At 42.1% G+C, this 17,855-nt stretch overlaps 1 long non-coding RNA gene across 1 annotated transcript in view; it reads right to left on the reverse strand.

The window, feature by feature from the left end:
- LOC132375178 (uncharacterized) overlaps positions 1 to 17,855 on the reverse strand; it is a 272,033-nt gene that overhangs the window by 86,430 nt on the left and 167,748 nt on the right. Inside the window, exon 2 of the long non-coding RNA XR_009505954.1 lies at positions 10,978 to 11,095. This is a non-coding gene — a long non-coding RNA (uncharacterized LOC132375178). The remainder of the gene's footprint in view (positions 1 to 10,977; positions 11,096 to 17,855) is intronic.

Consider the following 17,855-nt stretch of genomic DNA (forward strand, 5'->3'; position numbering starts at 1 on the left):
TGATACTGTAAACAATTTAAAGGCCAAAAATCTGAGGCGTAGAGACCTTTCACAAGATCACAGTTTATAGAGCAAAACTAGGATTTCTATCCCGGAAGTCTGACCTGAGAGTCCTCTCGTTAACCCCAACTTCACATGACCTCCCACGCCACTAAGTGGCATCACCACTCAGGCAATGCCATCTTTTTCATCTCTGGGGGAAGGCAAAGGCTGGGTAATCTTCAACTTTCTTCCTCAGCCATAGTCTTTTCTCTGAATTTAAAGAGTGACCTGTGATCACAACACCTATTTCAAATCTTCCCTCTGAGCCTAAACGAACACCCCATTTCTTTTTCAAAGTATCTGTCCTGCACTGGCTCCCCCGGTGAGAAGGAAGGGAAGGCTAAGCAATGGAACATTCCCGGACAGGCTTTGCTGTCAGGGCCCGTCACTGCCTACAGGCGAACTCCTCAGGCTCCTGGAATCTAAGTATCCAGGCTGCCAGTTCAGTCACTGAGACCTCCTACAGGATTCACCGCTTCCTACAACAAGCTGAACATTCGTGGGGATTGGGGCCTGGAATTTCAGGAAGGAAATCAAGGGGTGATGGGTGCTAAAGCTCAAAAAGCAGTGAGCCACAGAGATGCCATCCTTGGAACTTACCGCCCAGCCCCGCCTGGTATAGAGCAGATACGCGGTAAGTATTTGTTGAGTGAGAAGTATCTATGGCCCACGACATCAGCCCACCTCTCCTAGCCCTCTCTCGCTCTAGCAAAAACCAAAGTTCGAAAAAGGTGGGGAAAAAAAAAAACACAAAAAAATGGTGGGAATATCTGATATGACATTGGATGTGTTCCTTCGTCTCCCTAAGTCTCGATGTCGTTTAGTAAAGTTGGAATAATACTGGTACCTGCCTCGCAGGGCTGGCTGGAAGGATTAAAGGGTTTGTGAATATTAAGGGCTTAGTGGAGTGTCTAGCACATTTTAAGTGTTCAACAAACGCAACTACATTCAGAGCACGAGTCTGGACTCATTGATGCCTCATCCAGGAGACATATTTCTTAACATCTTGGAAAGAAAAACTCTCAAGAGAAAAAAATTTTAGTGTCCCATCAACTCAGCAATGTTGATTGTCTCCACAAGGATTCACCCTATTAAGTTTTTAATCAAATTGTATAAGTTAGACCACCCTTTGAGATGTAACAGGTCATTTAGTGTGCTGTGTACCTAAAAGCTTCCTGGAAAATATGGAATTTTGAGTGATAACTGCTAGGTCTGTTAGATAACCAACCTGGGTAATATGGACCCAATGTTCATACACATTCAGATGTCATAGACGCCCATGGATAGCGTCAGTCTCCGTCTTGTTGATAGAATCAGCTTGATTCTTGGGCCAGTCTTCACTTTGCTTTATCAATGCAGACACAGCTCAATTCCTAACTGCAAAATTGAGCAGTGAATAAACAGAGGATGACTCGCTTCGGCTAATCCAACTGACATTCTTCGGGCACTCATCGGCAGAGATCCAATTTATTAAATCAAAGTGGATAAAAGCAATATATAAATAGATACCCATTTACAATCGCCAGCAATTGATTTCACAAATAACCTAACGGTGCTACAATAAGCGTTCCTAGAATCACTGATGACCAGTTCCGATCCTGCACGAAGATGACACGGACTGTCTGTAGGAGTAGCGGCAGCCATTGATTACGTATACAAGTCTGTCAGTACAGTAAGAAACTGCCATTTTTGCCGTAAGAGAAAACGCCAAGCTCCAGCTTCCCCCTTTGCCTCCAGCTGACCGATACAACCTCTCAAAGTGCAAGATTTCAGTATCACACTTCTGCAGAGATGAAATGCTAGCTAATGATGGCAGTGCAACCGGATGGAAGTGGAAACATGGTGACAATGACTTGACACATTCCTTCTCCAGTGAACAGATGAAATGCACTAGGTGCTCTGACAACTCCTTAAACCTCCTCAAGGATCGTTGCTGACACCCTAACAGCATCCAAAAATCAAACAACTAATTTAGTTTCCCTGTACAGGCAGCCTGACCTTCTGCTTTGGAAGGAACTCTTTCTTCCAAGGGAAAAGCATATGCGCGCACAACGAGTCAGTGTTATGAGTGTGAGAGAGATTCTCTAAATGCATCCAGAGGGAAGACTAATCATAGCTACGTATATTGAGTAAAATTATACCCAGCCCCATTCTAAGTGTCTTACATATATTAACTCATTTAATCTTCCTAAGGACCCTAGAGATTGATGTTATTATTATGTCCATTTTCCAGATGAGGAAACTGAGGCACAGAGAGATTAAAGTATCTTGCCCAACGTCATACAGCTGACTAGTGGTTATCCTTGTATTCCTTGTGTCCTTATATCTTCCCACTCCTTTGCCTTTTACTCTGGTGGGTATTTTGATGATCACTCTTGAATTAGTATCGTCAGAGTTCTACACCAGGCCACAGAAAGTACTGCAATTCCTTTTTATCACTTCTCTGAGATACATGACTGCCTGGAGAGTATTACTTCTTGGTGGCAGATATTATGAGATAAAGGTAGGGCAACTTCACAGCAAAGTTGTGAAGCATACCTTTCACTTTGGACGTGAAACTTTTCAAACATTCAGAAAAGTGGAAAGAGTAGTGGTATAATCCACCACTGAGATACTCACTGTTAATATTTTACTATATTAGATTCATATATGTCTGTGTGTTTTTGACTTGAGCCACTTAAAGGTCCGTTATATCAGATACCATGAGACATTACTCCAAACTAATTCAGCTCATCGCACAATGCAGACATTCTCCAACTTTACCGTTATCTCATTATCACGTCTAAGCAAGTTCAATGTAATCCTCTAACAGCACTCAACACTCAGTCCCCGGTCTCCTAGCTTCAGTCTCTTTATCCCTCCCTATACACGGCAACCCTGAACTTCCCCGTCAAATCTCTCCAGACCCAGTGCCTTGAATCCAGGTAAGTGCGCACTTCCACAAACCCCTGCTGAATTCTAGTAATGGGAATTCCAGTCTCCTATTAGAATCCGTCAAGTTACATCCCAAGTTATCTGACCAAGAGTTCAAAGAGGAACAGGCACTGTGGACAGGTCCATGCGACAGCCTCAGGGCAAACAGAATACATTGAAGGAAAAACTGTAAACCGTCAATTTAAAATTAGGAATTTGATAGATCTCCCTAGGGATTGTTAAATAATCTTAAACACCCTGAACCTAATATCGAGATTGGCATCGAAGGGGTTAACCTTCAATGCCAATCTCAATCCACCCTACACAAAATACAGCAACAGATTTGCAATGTGTATAAGAAAAGAGGAGGAGAGAAAGCACTGCTATAGAGAACAATGAAGGTGGAAAATATGGAAGGAGTAGAGTCAAGCACAGGTTGTGTGGTTGTGATTGGTAACGGGAGCCCAGAGTGAGAGAAGCAGGCTTGCTAACATTAGACCCCAGCCACGAGCAGTTTCTGGGGCTCTCCTTCGGTTTCTGCAATAGAAGCCCCTGTCTCTACTCAGGCATGGAATGGTTAGGGGGTCTGTTCCGTCCATCTTTTATCTGAATACAAAGTCTCTTTTCTCTTCCTTCAACTAATAGTTGTGATTACTCCTGACCATTCTCTATGATAAACAACTCTTCCGTTGCCTTTGACTGGGTGACGAGAAGAACTGCCCTATAGCTATGAAGTTCAGAGGACTTTCGTGCTCCGGGAAACAGATCGGGGCAGGAATACCAGGCTCCTTACCACTTTGCATTTATCTCAGAAGGAAGGAGAAAAAATCCTGGCAGAAAGCATAAAGCCAAAGGGGGACGTTTTAAGGACTATCAGACAGAGACGTGAGGAGGCTCCCTGTCATTAGTTTCAACTAATTTCACGCCAAAGACTTACCATCCTTCGTTCATTTTGTGATATATGTACGTGCATGTACATAGTTTTGGGAATCTGGCCTATTAGACTGAGAGCTCCTTGAGGACAGGGGCATGTCTTATTCCCTCTGTATCCCCAGCAACCAGTGTTTAACACTTAGTAGACATCTGCTGTATATTTGTTGTGAAGTGAAGCTTCGCCTAATTTCTATTACCTGTCGTAGAATCTAATCCTTCCATCTTCCGAAGCCAGGATTCCCAAATATACAGTCCATGGGATACTCTAGCCATCTTTATTTCGGGACAGAGCTTCAGTTCTCAAGCCCTGCCTTTTGCCCACAAAGTTAAGCTCAGCTGGATTCCAAGAAAGGAAGGAAAGTTAAGGTTTCCTTCACCTCTTTTCTCTGCCTAGGCCAGGAGTCTTCTCTGGTTTCCTCTCCTTTGAGCCCACTGGTCCTCTATGATCTGCGGCCACAAAACAAGAGTCAGTTGAACCGAACTCAACAGAACTTGACTGCCATGTCACACACAGTCCCTTCCAAATTAAAAACCAAACAGAAAAACAATATAGCTCAGGTCTCAAGGATGCTTCCCCATGACAACGGCCAAGAAGGCTCTTGCTCATGTTCTCATCCCCAAGAGAGCATGGTGGTGGTGAGGGCAAACGTGGCCCCAGGAGATGCTTCCTCATCAAGAACCCCACTGTAGTATTGTCCTGGAATTCCACCTAACACAAACACAATCCTAACCACTCCATCACCTCCAAGCTGATCTCCCTTCCTGCACTTACCATCCTCTACCTCTACTCCATTTCCAATCCATCCTTCAGGCTACTGTTGGAACCCTCTCTCCTTCTTTCAAATACTGGCACTAAATTCTCACAGTTCATCCTAATATCCAGAACCTTATATGCAGCATAAAATACGCTCGGCGATCAGATTAACCTCCCTTGCCATCTCTTCCAGCATTCTTTCTTCTCTGCATGAGCCCTGTACAGGCCGAACTCTTCAAACTTTTTGCTATTCTCTCTAAACCCTCAGCTTCTTCACAGAAAAAGCTAACGTGGTACCCTCCAGGTGGAATGTTCAACACCTGTGCCCTGACACCCATGCCCCCAGGCCGGGAAGTGTCTCCAATTCACTGCTCAAGCACGATTCCATATTCCCTCTACTTTGAAACCTCTCCTGAGTGCCTCAGGCACGATTTTCCACCCTTCCTCTGTGCGCACGTTAGTGATACCACCTCCTGCCAGGGCTGGAATTCTCCACGCACCTTTCTGTTCACTCTCTTTGTTCCAGCCTCCTGGCCTTTCAGCTGCCAGCCTAGCCTCAGGGCTCTGCACCTGCCATCACTCTGTGATCCAAGTATCTGCACAGCTTCTCTCTCATCTCCTTCCAAACTCTGCTCAGATGACATCCCCCTTTGAACCTCAACTGCCACCTTTTTGAGGACAGCGACCTTTGCCCAGTCCCTCTATACCCCCTCCGGCAGCCTTTCCCCAGGTGTCTGAGATCGTCTGACATCATCATTGTGTTGGTCCTCATTATTCATGGGTTCCCAATTTGCAGACTCACCTACCCACTAAGACTGATTTGTATCACCAAAACCAACACTGTGGTGTTTTTTTGGCAGTTGTTTGTGGACATATGTAGAGCATATTTGTCACTGGACGTACACATTCTAAGCTCAGGCCGACAAGGGTTTCAGCTCTCATGATGTGCAAAAAAAAAGCGTGTCTTTGCAGTCTATTTAATACCTGTATTTCACATTTTTGTACTTCTTTGGGTGATTTTACACTGGGCAGAGTGCCGCAGTGCTGTCTAGTGTTCCTTAAGTGCAGGGTGGGTGTGATGTGCCTTACAGAGAAAAAGACACTGTTAGATAAGCTTTGTTCAGGCATGGGCTGTAGTCCTACTGACCATGAGTTCAATGGTAATAATGAATCAACACTAGATGTTAAACAAAGTTTCTTTAAACAGAAACAAACATACAACAAGGTTACGTATTTATTGGTTGACAGAAATGGTGTGACCTGAGGCTCACAGGAACCTGGCCCTATGCTTCCCCTAGGAGCAATGGTTTAGTATTCACTAATTCAGTGTTTACAGCAACTTCATAGAATACAGCAACTATGAATAATAGGAATTGGCTGTATCTACTTTTTTTTTTTTTTTTTTTTTTTTAACGATCTGCCTTCCTGTAGTAGAACATAAGCGCCATAAAAGGAGGAACTGCACCGCAGTGTAACACAGCTATATCACCCCGCCTATAACAGTGTCTGACACAGAGTAGGTGCTCAATAAATATGTGTTGAACTGCACTGAACCAGGAACTGTTCCAGGATAGAGACTATTTTTCCCTAGCTTTGTGCCACCGATGATTAGCCAAACTACTAGCACACTGTGAACTCTTGGTAACAGGTGATGAAATGAATGAAGGATGACAGACTGTGAATCTCCTGCCCCCAAAGAGCAAGGCCGGGATTTTAGCTCCAGCTTTTCATCTGTGATCACTAAGTACTATTCTGCTACTGTTTTATCACTCTCGCCTTATTTATACCATTACCCTTAAGAAGGGCTTTGACGCACAGCGTCAATATTGGACGCATCATTGCGCTGCATCTATAATATGCTCCAGAATGCTGGGATCCATGATATACTGAAACTGCAAATACACAGACGTGTTTCAATGCCCAGGCAGAGCGCATAACAGGAAAAAGCGGAGATCTGTGATGCAGTAATTCAGTGCATCTTTATTTTCCAAGGCAAAACATATACGGCCTCAATCAAATTACCCAGATATTAGCTTGGCTAAGCTGAAAGATGTTTCAAAACAGAGACTTCGTATATTTGCCTTAAATGCATATTTTAAGAACTGTGTAAACCTGTCTTTGACGTTCTACATCTTAAAGCACCAATTAGGTTTTTTAAAGAAACACAAATGTTCATTGACTCCTTTCATGGCAGAATTGAAAATTGATCTCTCAATTTTAGCTGGGCTATTTTGGCCCTCCTTGGATGCTAAAGTGGGAAAAAAGAGCGCTGTGGTTTAACTTACAAATGAAATCTGAGGAGCTATAACAATGGTTAGCTTTGTACATAACAGCACCACAGGGACACTGAGGAAAAAAAATGATGGCAAAGTGCATGATGTTCCCACGTATTTTTTGTGCTCTATTTCCCCCCTAGGATCCTCGTAGAGCTGACAAGAACTTCAGAGAGCAGAGGCCCTTCTATAAGAACACATACTAAATAATATATTATTACATATAGTAATAAATATTGAGCAATGACTATGTATTACACACTCCCTACGCAATTGGAAGAAAAGGTCCTGGGAGAGCTAATGTTGGAAACATGAGAATAAGTGATGCGCCCTGGTTGTGTTAAGGACGACAAAGGAAAAATAGAAAGGCCATGAAAGAGGAGCAGGGACACCTGGCTTGAATGCAGGGCGTCAGGAAAGGCTTCCTGGAGAAAGTGACTTTGGGAAACTACAACCCAAGAAAAGAGCAGGAGGTAACCAGTTAAGGAAACTGCTGAGTCCATGGTATGACTATTTTCACCTTTCTAGATATTTCCAGACATGTCTCCCATGTGATCTTACTAATCTACATTTCCCCAGTGTGGCCTAAGAATTTCTACTTCTTCACACCCCCACCAATTCATGGTATCAGCACATGTTTTTATTTTGTAAGGATATGGGCATGAAATACTATCTTCTTATTATTTTAATTTGTGTTTTTCAAATTGATGAGGTTGAGCATTTTTCATTTGTTCTTCTTCACTACAAATTACCTTTTTATATCTTCCTTTTTTAATTAAGTTGTCTTTTATACATTTTAAAAATTTTGGGTATCAATCATTTGTCAGTTAAATATGTAGCAAATAATTTCTCCTGGTCTATAGCTTTGTTACCTAACTCTGTAACTGATGTTGTTTTTCAGACACTAGCATTGTTTGTTATTGGAAACAGAAAGTAGAGTCCATCGGTAAGAAAAGAGTTAGAGAAACTTTTCCGTGTTGATAAAAGAAAACTCTACAGTAACTACAATGACCAAATCAACATAAATAAATCTTAAAACCACAAAGTTATATGAAAAACAGTTTGCGAATGAATATGGGCAGAATGATACCATTTTTGTGGATATTTAATAAAAAACACAAAGCAATGCCTATCTATAGTTTATGGGCAACAACACAATAGCGGTATGAAACCACATTGGGAAGGACCCAGACCAATATGAGAATGATAGCCTTGGTGGGGGGAGGGGCAGGAGAAGACTGGCAGGGGGGATGGGGAAGTCTGGGGGGTGCCGGGGTGGCTTCCACTCTGTTTTATTTCCCACGGGCGGATGGAGGGGCATGTGGAGCAAAGATGTCAATATGTTAATGTCTTATTTTGGAGGCTGTGATATATTATGTTCACCTTCTATAGCTGTTTGAATCACTTCACACACACACACTTGATAAGTACATATCTACACACACATATAAAATTTTTAAAATAGCTCAGGAAAACACATAGTCTTTGTTACTAAACTATAGAATTCCTTGTTATTTAAAAAATAAGAAATTAAATATGGAGTAGAGAAAAGAGCCCTATTTAATTTTACTTATTCACTGTTTCCCATAATTCAGTGTTTCTTACAATATCCATTAGACTCAAGTTCTTCTCCATTTTTGTCTTTTATCCTTCACTTCCTATAATCTGAGTGGCAAGCACTTCACAGAACACACTTCGAGAAATTTTTGTGGGACAAAAAGGCTCAGAGAAAATTAAGGAGAAAACAACTAATTCACTGAAGTTAATTGAGCTTGATTTTGACAAAACACCAAGAATAAGCTGGAATGTCTGACCTTTCTTAACTAGCAAGGGTGTGTTAGTAATTCATTCCAGAAACCAGTGTTCACAGCACTGCCTCACTGTAAACATCAACTCTTCAAGATCCCTTGCTTTGAGAACTTCTGATAAAGATAATTTTTAAAATTCAGTAGGGATCATGCCTTACATTCCTATTGTTCCTTGAAACTTACAATTTTTTAAAAGAAAAGAACTGTAGCTATTTAACAATAAAAAGTCTATTTCCTTAGAGAGTATTTCACTGCACGACTATTTAGAGCTAAGCAATTTTCTTTCCTAGGCCGTGAACTACATTGCTATTCAAATAAATGGAATTATCAGACACCATAGACACTTATTTTATTTACTCATAAGGCTACAATGGTTTAAAAATAAACATTCCAATACGTTGGTCAGTGCTCTGCAAAGTACAGAAATTGTCATTCTAGGAGTTCGGGGTTTTTGAGCTCGAGCCACCCGTTCTCCTTGCTTGGCCCTGCAGTAAACCTTTCTCTGCTCTTAAGAAAAAAAAAAAAAAAAGGAAAAGAAAGAAATTGTCATTCTAGGATTTACACAACTCCATTATCATTTTGCTGCCATGTCTCTCAGCTGTTCTGCAAAGAAAGCATGCACTGGGGCTAATCATCTATACAGAACTTTGTAATTTAAAAATACATTTATGCATTATGTTATCAGATGAGAAACTAGGATATTTCATACATTTGTGCCATTAACAACCCGCAGGGTGACAATTATTCTACCTATTTTACAAAGGCTCAGAGAAGTTCAGTGTCATGGGACCAGTCTAGGTCGCACCTCAAGTAAGTGGTAGAGCTGAATCAGACCCTGAGTCAGCTGAGTCCAAATGCAGCCTCATCAGCCCTAATCTCAAGGTTAGTAGAGAACACAAGAAGATAATCCATGCCAAGCAACAGTGAATTCCCGTTTTTATCATCCCTTCTAGTTGTTTTTTTTTAAATAAAATCTCATCTTGATTATAGTTTAATGCAAACGAATGCTCAGATTTGCAATTCATGGACAATATTTTCTAGGTTTCTTACTCTTTCGACAAAGATTCTTTCTGAGTAATTGGTGTTTTAAAGTAAACTGAGGAATTTCAAATACGTTTGGCTTTTTTCACTAGACAGTTATGGTTATATAGAAAATAGTCTTAATTAACCATGCAGTAGAGGTTGTCTTAGATATTTAGGTCAGGATAAGCTTCTGGGTTTTGTGTTTGTTTTTCTTCCCTTTGTCCTGAGGATGATTACTATGTTGGCATTTGACAAGGCATGCTGTGACTATTTCTTGCAACTGTCAAGCAGGGTTTCTCTAGCTGCAACACTGTAAATAGGCTTCAGGGTAAAAAAAAAAAAAAAAAAAAAAAAAAAATCTTTAGGAAGTTTTCCTACATGTCCTCAAACCAAGCATATCACTGAAGACAGCGAAGGCTGTGATAACGAGAACCTCCTTAGAAGACAGAGGCATTGATGAAGCCACGCGTTTATCAACCGGGGACGCACAGTGACCAGTCTCACAACGGATTCTCCAGGAGACCCTCAATTTCATATAATTATAATATATATATAAGATATATTATAATAATACAATAACATAATATTTTCATTCTAATTTTAGTCAATAAATGCAACATGATTGACTAGAGAAATGAGCCTACGTCCTCAAACCAGAATTTGTCAGAAGGAGAGTCTCAATATTTAATCCAGAACCTAAGATCAGTCTTGTATATACTTTTGTAACATACTGGCTGCATTTCTCAGAGTTCACAGATACAAACCCTCTCTTGGTATGTTACTGTGGCTTCTCCCTGCCTCTAAATTCACACAGAAATCCCTACTTAAGAGTTCTGGGGACTTCCCTGGTGGCACAGTGGTTAAGACTCCGCGGTCCCAATGCAGGGGGCCCGGGTTCGATCCCTGGTCAGGGAACTAGATCCCACACGCATGCCGCAACCAGGAGTTTGCAAGCCACAGCTAAGAAGCCCACCCGCCTGCCGCAACTAAGACCCAGCACAACCAAATAAATAAATAAATATATTTAAAAAAAAAAAAGAGTTCTGGAAGAATTCTTGCAACTTGTTTGTGCTAAATGAACAAAAGAATTTAGAACCTAAGAACGGTAAATAAAGTCATCAGTAAATGCTACATGATGGTTATCTTGTGTCCAACAGAAGCTGATGCAAAACCACAAAGCATGTCTCATGACAGCAGGTATAGAGAACTAAAACATAAAGCAGAGATGTACCTTGGGATCTTGGTGTCTTTATTTCCAGCACAAGGACAGGAAAGGGTCTGATTTACTCATCAGCTGCTCACCAGTGCCTTGCCTCTTGTTTGCCATATGGTAGGCAGCTGAGACATACCTGCATAAAATAAATGAATGAATAAGTGAGGGAGTGTGTGAAGATGAGTCCTGAAATCACTATATCAAATAGAAAAAGAAAGTAGTGTACGTTTAAGAAAAACAAATGTAGCCTGTGCATGCTGAAATTCTGGGCAGATTTAAGTAAGCTTCAAACCCTGATGGAAACAATTCTGCAAATTACCATTTACGACTTACTGATGAGAACACTATAAAAGTCAATCTATAGTAATTTGATTGTGTAAATCAGAACCAGAGAAGAGAAGGCACTCTGGTTGGTCTAATCTGTAGCCAACCTAAATTAATTCCAGTGACCCAGGACAGACCTTTGCCAAGCAAAGGCCATTTATTATAAGAAGGTCTGGGAGAAGATCACAGAAGGAAATTTACTGCAACGTGGGTGGGTCCTTTGAGCTAATTACAAAGCATGACACGGACTGATAAATTTATTCACGGTACGGACCATAAAAAAGGAGGTTGGAGATACTTCAGAATAGAGAACCCAGATGGTTTGAGAATTGCTGGGCACAGCAGATTTTAGTGGACAAAATCCTACAAGTAGTCAAAGAAATCCAGCACGATTTGCATTGTCCCATCTTGCCCTGGCACCCAAGTCACCATAGATCTAATTCTGCTTCTACCTTTGCAAATAGAGTCATTGTCACGACTGACTCTTTCACATTTCTCTTTCAGGCCCTGCTGCAAAAAAGAAGTATGTCAGTTATAATAACCTGGTTATCTAACCTTTTCCATTCCATGGAACCCTGGAGGAGGAAGACCCTCAGTTATTTTGTCACGCAACCTGGCATAGGACTCTTTTGGTCCTGCCCGCTGCCCATCACCGGAGGAGCATCCCCGGCTGGGAGACCAATGATAGAGGATCCAAGTGTCCTACACAGCTGCTTTATGAAATATTCTTACTTTATCTTGGCTTAATAAGTCACTGGCATCAGCACTGCCAACTCGGCTGCAATTTTGGACCTTCCCTACCAAAGGGAGCATTGAGACTCAAGTCCCACCCAGGCTCTTTAGGGTGAACCTTTGAGAGCCTTAGTGACTGTTTTGGGGCTGACCTGTCTTTCTATGTCTGTACTTCCAGGCTGCAAGGTTTTGAAACTTTCTGTACAGTTTGTGAGGACTTTTGCACTTTGCCATCCAATGTTGTACCTCAGTTCACTGTTTGTTTTCGAACGCCCTCTTTCCATAGAACCCTACCCTCCCAGACGGCGGGATATTTGGGAAAACCTTCAAACAATTAAAATTTTAAAAAAGATCTCAGCAGACTAAAATGAAAAATGTATGTACATGACTGTATAATTATGATTATAGTACCGCTGCAAATCATGTTATTTTTTTTAAGACAAAAAAGATATTTAAAGACCAAAAACTGTGCTGAGAAAGTATACCCCACCTATCTTTGGTATAAGATAGGGCACACGGAAGAAAGGTATTGGCTGAATGGAATAGAGGTCTTGATCTTTGGAATGCATGCCAGTAATGTATTTGACAGTACACGTTAATCATTTATGTTCAATATTTGTATTTGTGTTCTCTTTTGTTATTTTAATTAGGATATGGGTGTTTTGCAATAATTTTCATAATGATTAAGCTATTTGAAGAAAAGAATATGGAGTTTTCATGTCTTGAGGTTTGGTTCATGCCCCCCTATGACTGCCCAGTGTGATAAGGACTTGAAAAACAAAAAGCATGTGTGTTTTCTACTGTTTGTAATAAGTACTTTCGTTAATTCTGCTGCTCATGTGCCAATTTAGTGGAAAAACACCCTCGCTGAACAATACCCCTTTCCATTTTCTTTCAATTCTGTGATATTGTCCAAGAATGTATCAATAAAATACTTTGGTTAACTTTTTTATTTCCCGCAATAAATATTTTTAGTTGTTTATCCCTTTTTAGTGACAGTTGATTTCATACAAATTTTAAGTTAGGGAGGAATGCAGACAGCCAAATGTGTTAAAACAACAAGTTTTAGCCCACAATGAAGCTGTAGCTGATATACATATATTAACCCAGAGGTGCTAAATTCTCTCATAGAAAAGCTGTCACTAAGCCCATGCATTTTGCTTCTTCATAATTGAAGTTGAGACATGACAACCTCAGACATTTTCTCAGAAAACTACCTATCCAAGATAGCAAAAGTGCTGGAGGGAAGAGGGAATAAAGAAGAAACACGAGCGTCAATAAAAAGCAGTCTGGGGCAATGTAGTGAAAAGATAAACATCTCCCCAAAACTTAACCAAAAGAGAAGTAAAGATAACAATTATACAGCATTTGTCTCTGTTTTCAAATAAACAGGTTGGTCATGCTGATAGTAAGATTAAGACCTGGGGTTACTAAAATTCAACAGTAGGAAATGCCCTCACAGACCAACTCGTAGTAACTTGGGTGTCAGGAGCATAAAATAATGTCCATTTGCAGAGGGTTGCATTGGTCCTTAGCACTCAGGGTTGGACCCCCAAATCCAAAATGGATTTCAAGGAACCACTGCGCATCTGTGACTCACTTTCTACTGTGAATGATAAAACCCACACCTGATTTTACCTTTGGCATCTGGTGACCTCTTCCTGCCGCCCCTCAGCTCTCTTGGCTCAGGTAACGTGTGTGCAAAGAATAGAAAACTCATTTCACTATCGGACTGAGAAAAACGAATCTATCTCCCGGGTTTTCCTATCTCTGAAACACCCTTCAAAGAATAGACCATGGGGAGAAATGCAAATCACAGCAGAAGTGAGTTTGGATTATCCGTATTTTCAAGCTGTAGAGCCAAACGATGTTATTATAAAACCTGGCTCCCCTCCTGCCAGCTGTCCTGCAGGACATTACAGAAATATTCTAGAAACGTTCTGAAGCCTCCATTTCCTCAACTGGAAAACAAGTTAATACCACTACCTATCTCAACGGGGCTGGGAGGATTAAGAGAAAATCCATGAAAGGGCTTAGAACAGCGCTTGGCATTTGGTTAACTTACTATACACGTTAGCTGTTATGACCACCACTCCTACAAGGCACATCAGCACCAACATGGTTTTTACATTTTGTCTTAAAAATAAAACTGTGTGCATTGCTTTCTCATTCCAGACATGGAAATGGAACCTGTAAAATAGCGCATGGGCAAGCCCGACTGCCTTCTGGCCACGTAGTAGAAATCATTTTCACAAAGAAGTTATGTAAGAGCCTTTCCTGATAATGTAGAACCCAGAGTGCACAGGAAATAACAAAAGCAACTCCACTTAGGATTGGAAAGAGCTACGGCCAAAGACCTTTGCTCTGCTCCTGGATTCTCGGGGCAGAATGGAGGTAACAGCGATCAGGTAATGATAAGTATCAAAGCTAAAGCTTCTGCAGCACTACGTACAAGGCATTGTTATTTTTATATATTACATACTTTACATGCATTCTACACTTCATCCCTATCATATGCATTACAATGTACGCTTTATATACATTAACTTATTTAATCCTCAAAATGCAGTTCCCAGCCATTGTCCGCAATCCCCGTCCCGAACCCAGTAGCTGAGTTCAAGTGTGTCTGTCGCGCCGTAGGACAGTGTTATTAGAAATACTTCTGATACATGAGCATATATTAGGATGCACCGTCAATAGCAGGCAGCAAAATGGACGCCCACTCGCCCCAAGCCACACATATCCCCTCGCTCTTCCTCAAATAAATCAAGAATATCCCACCTCTGTTCTCTGGCCTAACAATCTTTCTCTCTCCCCAAGTATCTGCCTGCTTCACTTCCTCACTCCTTTCCAGTTTCTTCTTAAACATCATTGCGTCAGAGGTCTTTTCTGACCATATTGAACAGGGCAGTCCCCCGCATCGCAGTGAACCCATCAACCTGCTTTATTATTATTTTTTTAACAACACATCATTATCTGACTTCACAGATTTGCTTCTTTGTGTGTGTCACTCACCTCTGCAGTAAGATCTAGGAGATAAGAGATACTCTCTGTTTTGCTTACTATAATATCCCAGTACTCAGAAGTGCTTGACAAGGAATAGGCACACTCCATCAATATTTGTGAAGGAACCAGGCAAAGAAAGAATGAAAGGATGAAGCTAAAGAGCTGGAGAATACAGAAGGAGGGCTGGGGAGCCCAGGCAGGTGGTTGTAGAGGCTGTGTCCAGAGGGACTGAGGCTGGATCTGTAAGGACAGACAAAGCTCCAGTGACCGAGAGGGAGAGAGAGGAGACATGGGAAGACCTGACACTCAGCCTGAGCAGTAAAGGAGAAGCTATTACTATTAGGAGGGGTTTCTTTTCATCAGAAGATGAACCAGTCTTCCTAGGAAGTGACGTGGGAGACTGTCCAGATAGTGGGATATTCTGCATCAGAAACCCTTTCATCTGATGGACGAAGGAAAATGACAGGGAGATGCTAGAGCCGGAAGGCCCTGGATTCAGAATCAGAAAGCCTCGGTTACAGCACTGAGCTGCACCACTTTCCAGCCTTGCAATCTCCAGAAATCCACACCCCGGGGTCCTTCATGTCTCCCCCTTTACAATGGGACTAAGACGTGGATTCAAGTCTTTTCATGAATCAGGCCACCCTCTGTGAACTTGTTCCAGAATGTTAACTTCATAATCAAAATATGTCAACCAAGTCTGAACACAGTAACCTTAAAGTTTTGCTGGGTGGCCTGGGGGCCGGGAGGGGAAGAAGAATCGCTTTGTTGCGGTCAGTGATGAACGCAGCCTAAGGCATCCGGCAGGGCTTTTGGCCGCCACTTCACACACACAAAAGCAATTAGGCTCCAATGGACTAAAATCCCTCAAATCCCCCAACCGATCGCTGCTGCTACATTATTTCTTATTTGACATTTTCCCCCTCTAAATTACCTTCGGGTGAAATTCTACTCACCGCTTCACTCCGTGAAGATCCTTTGGGATCTTCTTGTATCTTCACTGCAACTAAAATAATTTCATCTTTGCTTTAAGTGTATTCTGTGAATCTTAAAAGTATCACAAATTTAAGCAAACTCCATCTTTCAAGCCCCCCAGCTCTGTTGCTCTTACTTGAATAAAACATAAAATTAAAAATAACTAAATGAATAAATAATCTTTAGGTAACTGATGTATCATGCCCTCTCTCGACTGTCTGTTTAGATCCTGATATTCATATCTATTCTCTATCCCGCCCACTGCCATGGGGGTGATAAGCCTGCTTTACCAATCCTCAGCCAAGGTGGTGATGCCATTCTGGGCGATGAGAGCACCCAGAGCAGGGCCCTGGAGGCTTCCACCAGAAACCCATGACTTGACTGACTTCAGTGCATTCATCAGCATTGCACAGACATAGCTGTGGTCACTTCTCCAGTTAGAAACTAGAACCCCCCCAAAATGGCAGGAATAATCATCCTGTGGGAAGGGAGGAAGGGAGGGAAGGAGGGAGGGAGGGAGGAAGGAAGGGAGGGAAGGAGGGAGGGAGGGAGGAAGGAAGGGAGGGAAGGAGGGAGGGAGGGAGGAAGGGAGGAAGGGAGGCAGGAGAGAAAGAGAAGTGAACCAGAGCAAAATACAGCTTGTGAAAATCAACAGCAGTTCTGTGACTCTCCATCACAAAAGAGAAGTCAGACCATCAGTCCTAGCATTTCATAAATCTTAAGTGGCTTCCTGGGCTGGCTTTTTTCTCTACTCAATTGTTAAGAAGACATTGTCCTCATTGTCTTTACTGGAATCCTGCCAGGGAATCCAATCAAGTTCACAAATGATTCCCAAGGTCTCCCCCCTTCGAAGTTCTGGCTGAGTGGCACCACCTCCAGACTCTGAGCATGCCCCCATCCCTCAGGACTCCTTAAGGGGACGGGGGAGGGCAGGGCCTGTCTAGGAACCTACAGGACAGCCCCTGTACCTTCACACTCCCAAACTCATCCCCGAGGCCTGGGATCACACATTGGTTGCTGACCCCGATTGTGACCCAGTGGATTTATTTTGCTTGGCCATTTTGCTTGGCCAACGGGTAATGCAGTTAATGGCCAAAGAGGTGTGGGCAACTTAACCACCTGTCTTACACAATATACATTTCTCTCATTCACATGGCCTGCCTGGCATCTGCCTTTCATTGATACCAAGTCTTCATCATGTTTCATGTCTCACATGCCAATGTGTTTATCTCGCCTTTTCCTGTCCCATACTTTTCCTCTTTAAAAGAAGTTAGTAAAAGCCATGAATAAAGAGAAAGTGGAGGCAAGGTGCAAATTCTGATTTCTTTCCTACAACTTTTATCTTATACAAATGCTTCTTAAATTTTCATGTGCCTATGAATCACCCAGGGAGCTTCTTAAAAACGCTGAGCAGGTAGGGCCCAGTGTCCTGCAGTTCTAATAAAATCCCCAGGGACGACTGTCCTGGTACTTGAACTGGAATTTGATTCTCAGCCCTGATGGGACATTAGATTCACCAAGGGGCTTATAAAACAGATCCATGACCAGACCCCACTCCAGAGAGTCTGTTTTAATCAGTGTGGGGTACAGCTTGAACATTTTTTTTTCTCTGTAAGCTTCCCAGATGATTTTCATGTGTAGGGTGGAGGGTTAATGTTCTAATACAGTGCGTCTCAAGCCTTAGTGGGCATGAGAATTTCCTGGAGGGCTTATCAAAACACACAATCCTGAGCTCTGGAGTTTAATTCAGCAGATCCAGAATGGGGACTGATCATCTGCATTTCAGACAAGTTCCCAGGAGACCCCGATACTCCTGGTCCAGGCACCATACTTCGAGAACCACTGGTCTAATCCAAGCA

The sequence above is a fragment of the Balaenoptera ricei genome, chromosome 11 (genome assembly GCF_028023285.1).
Source record: "Balaenoptera ricei isolate mBalRic1 chromosome 11, mBalRic1.hap2, whole genome shotgun sequence".
In the NCBI taxonomy this organism is placed as follows: Eukaryota; Metazoa; Chordata; class Mammalia; order Artiodactyla; family Balaenopteridae; genus Balaenoptera; species Balaenoptera ricei.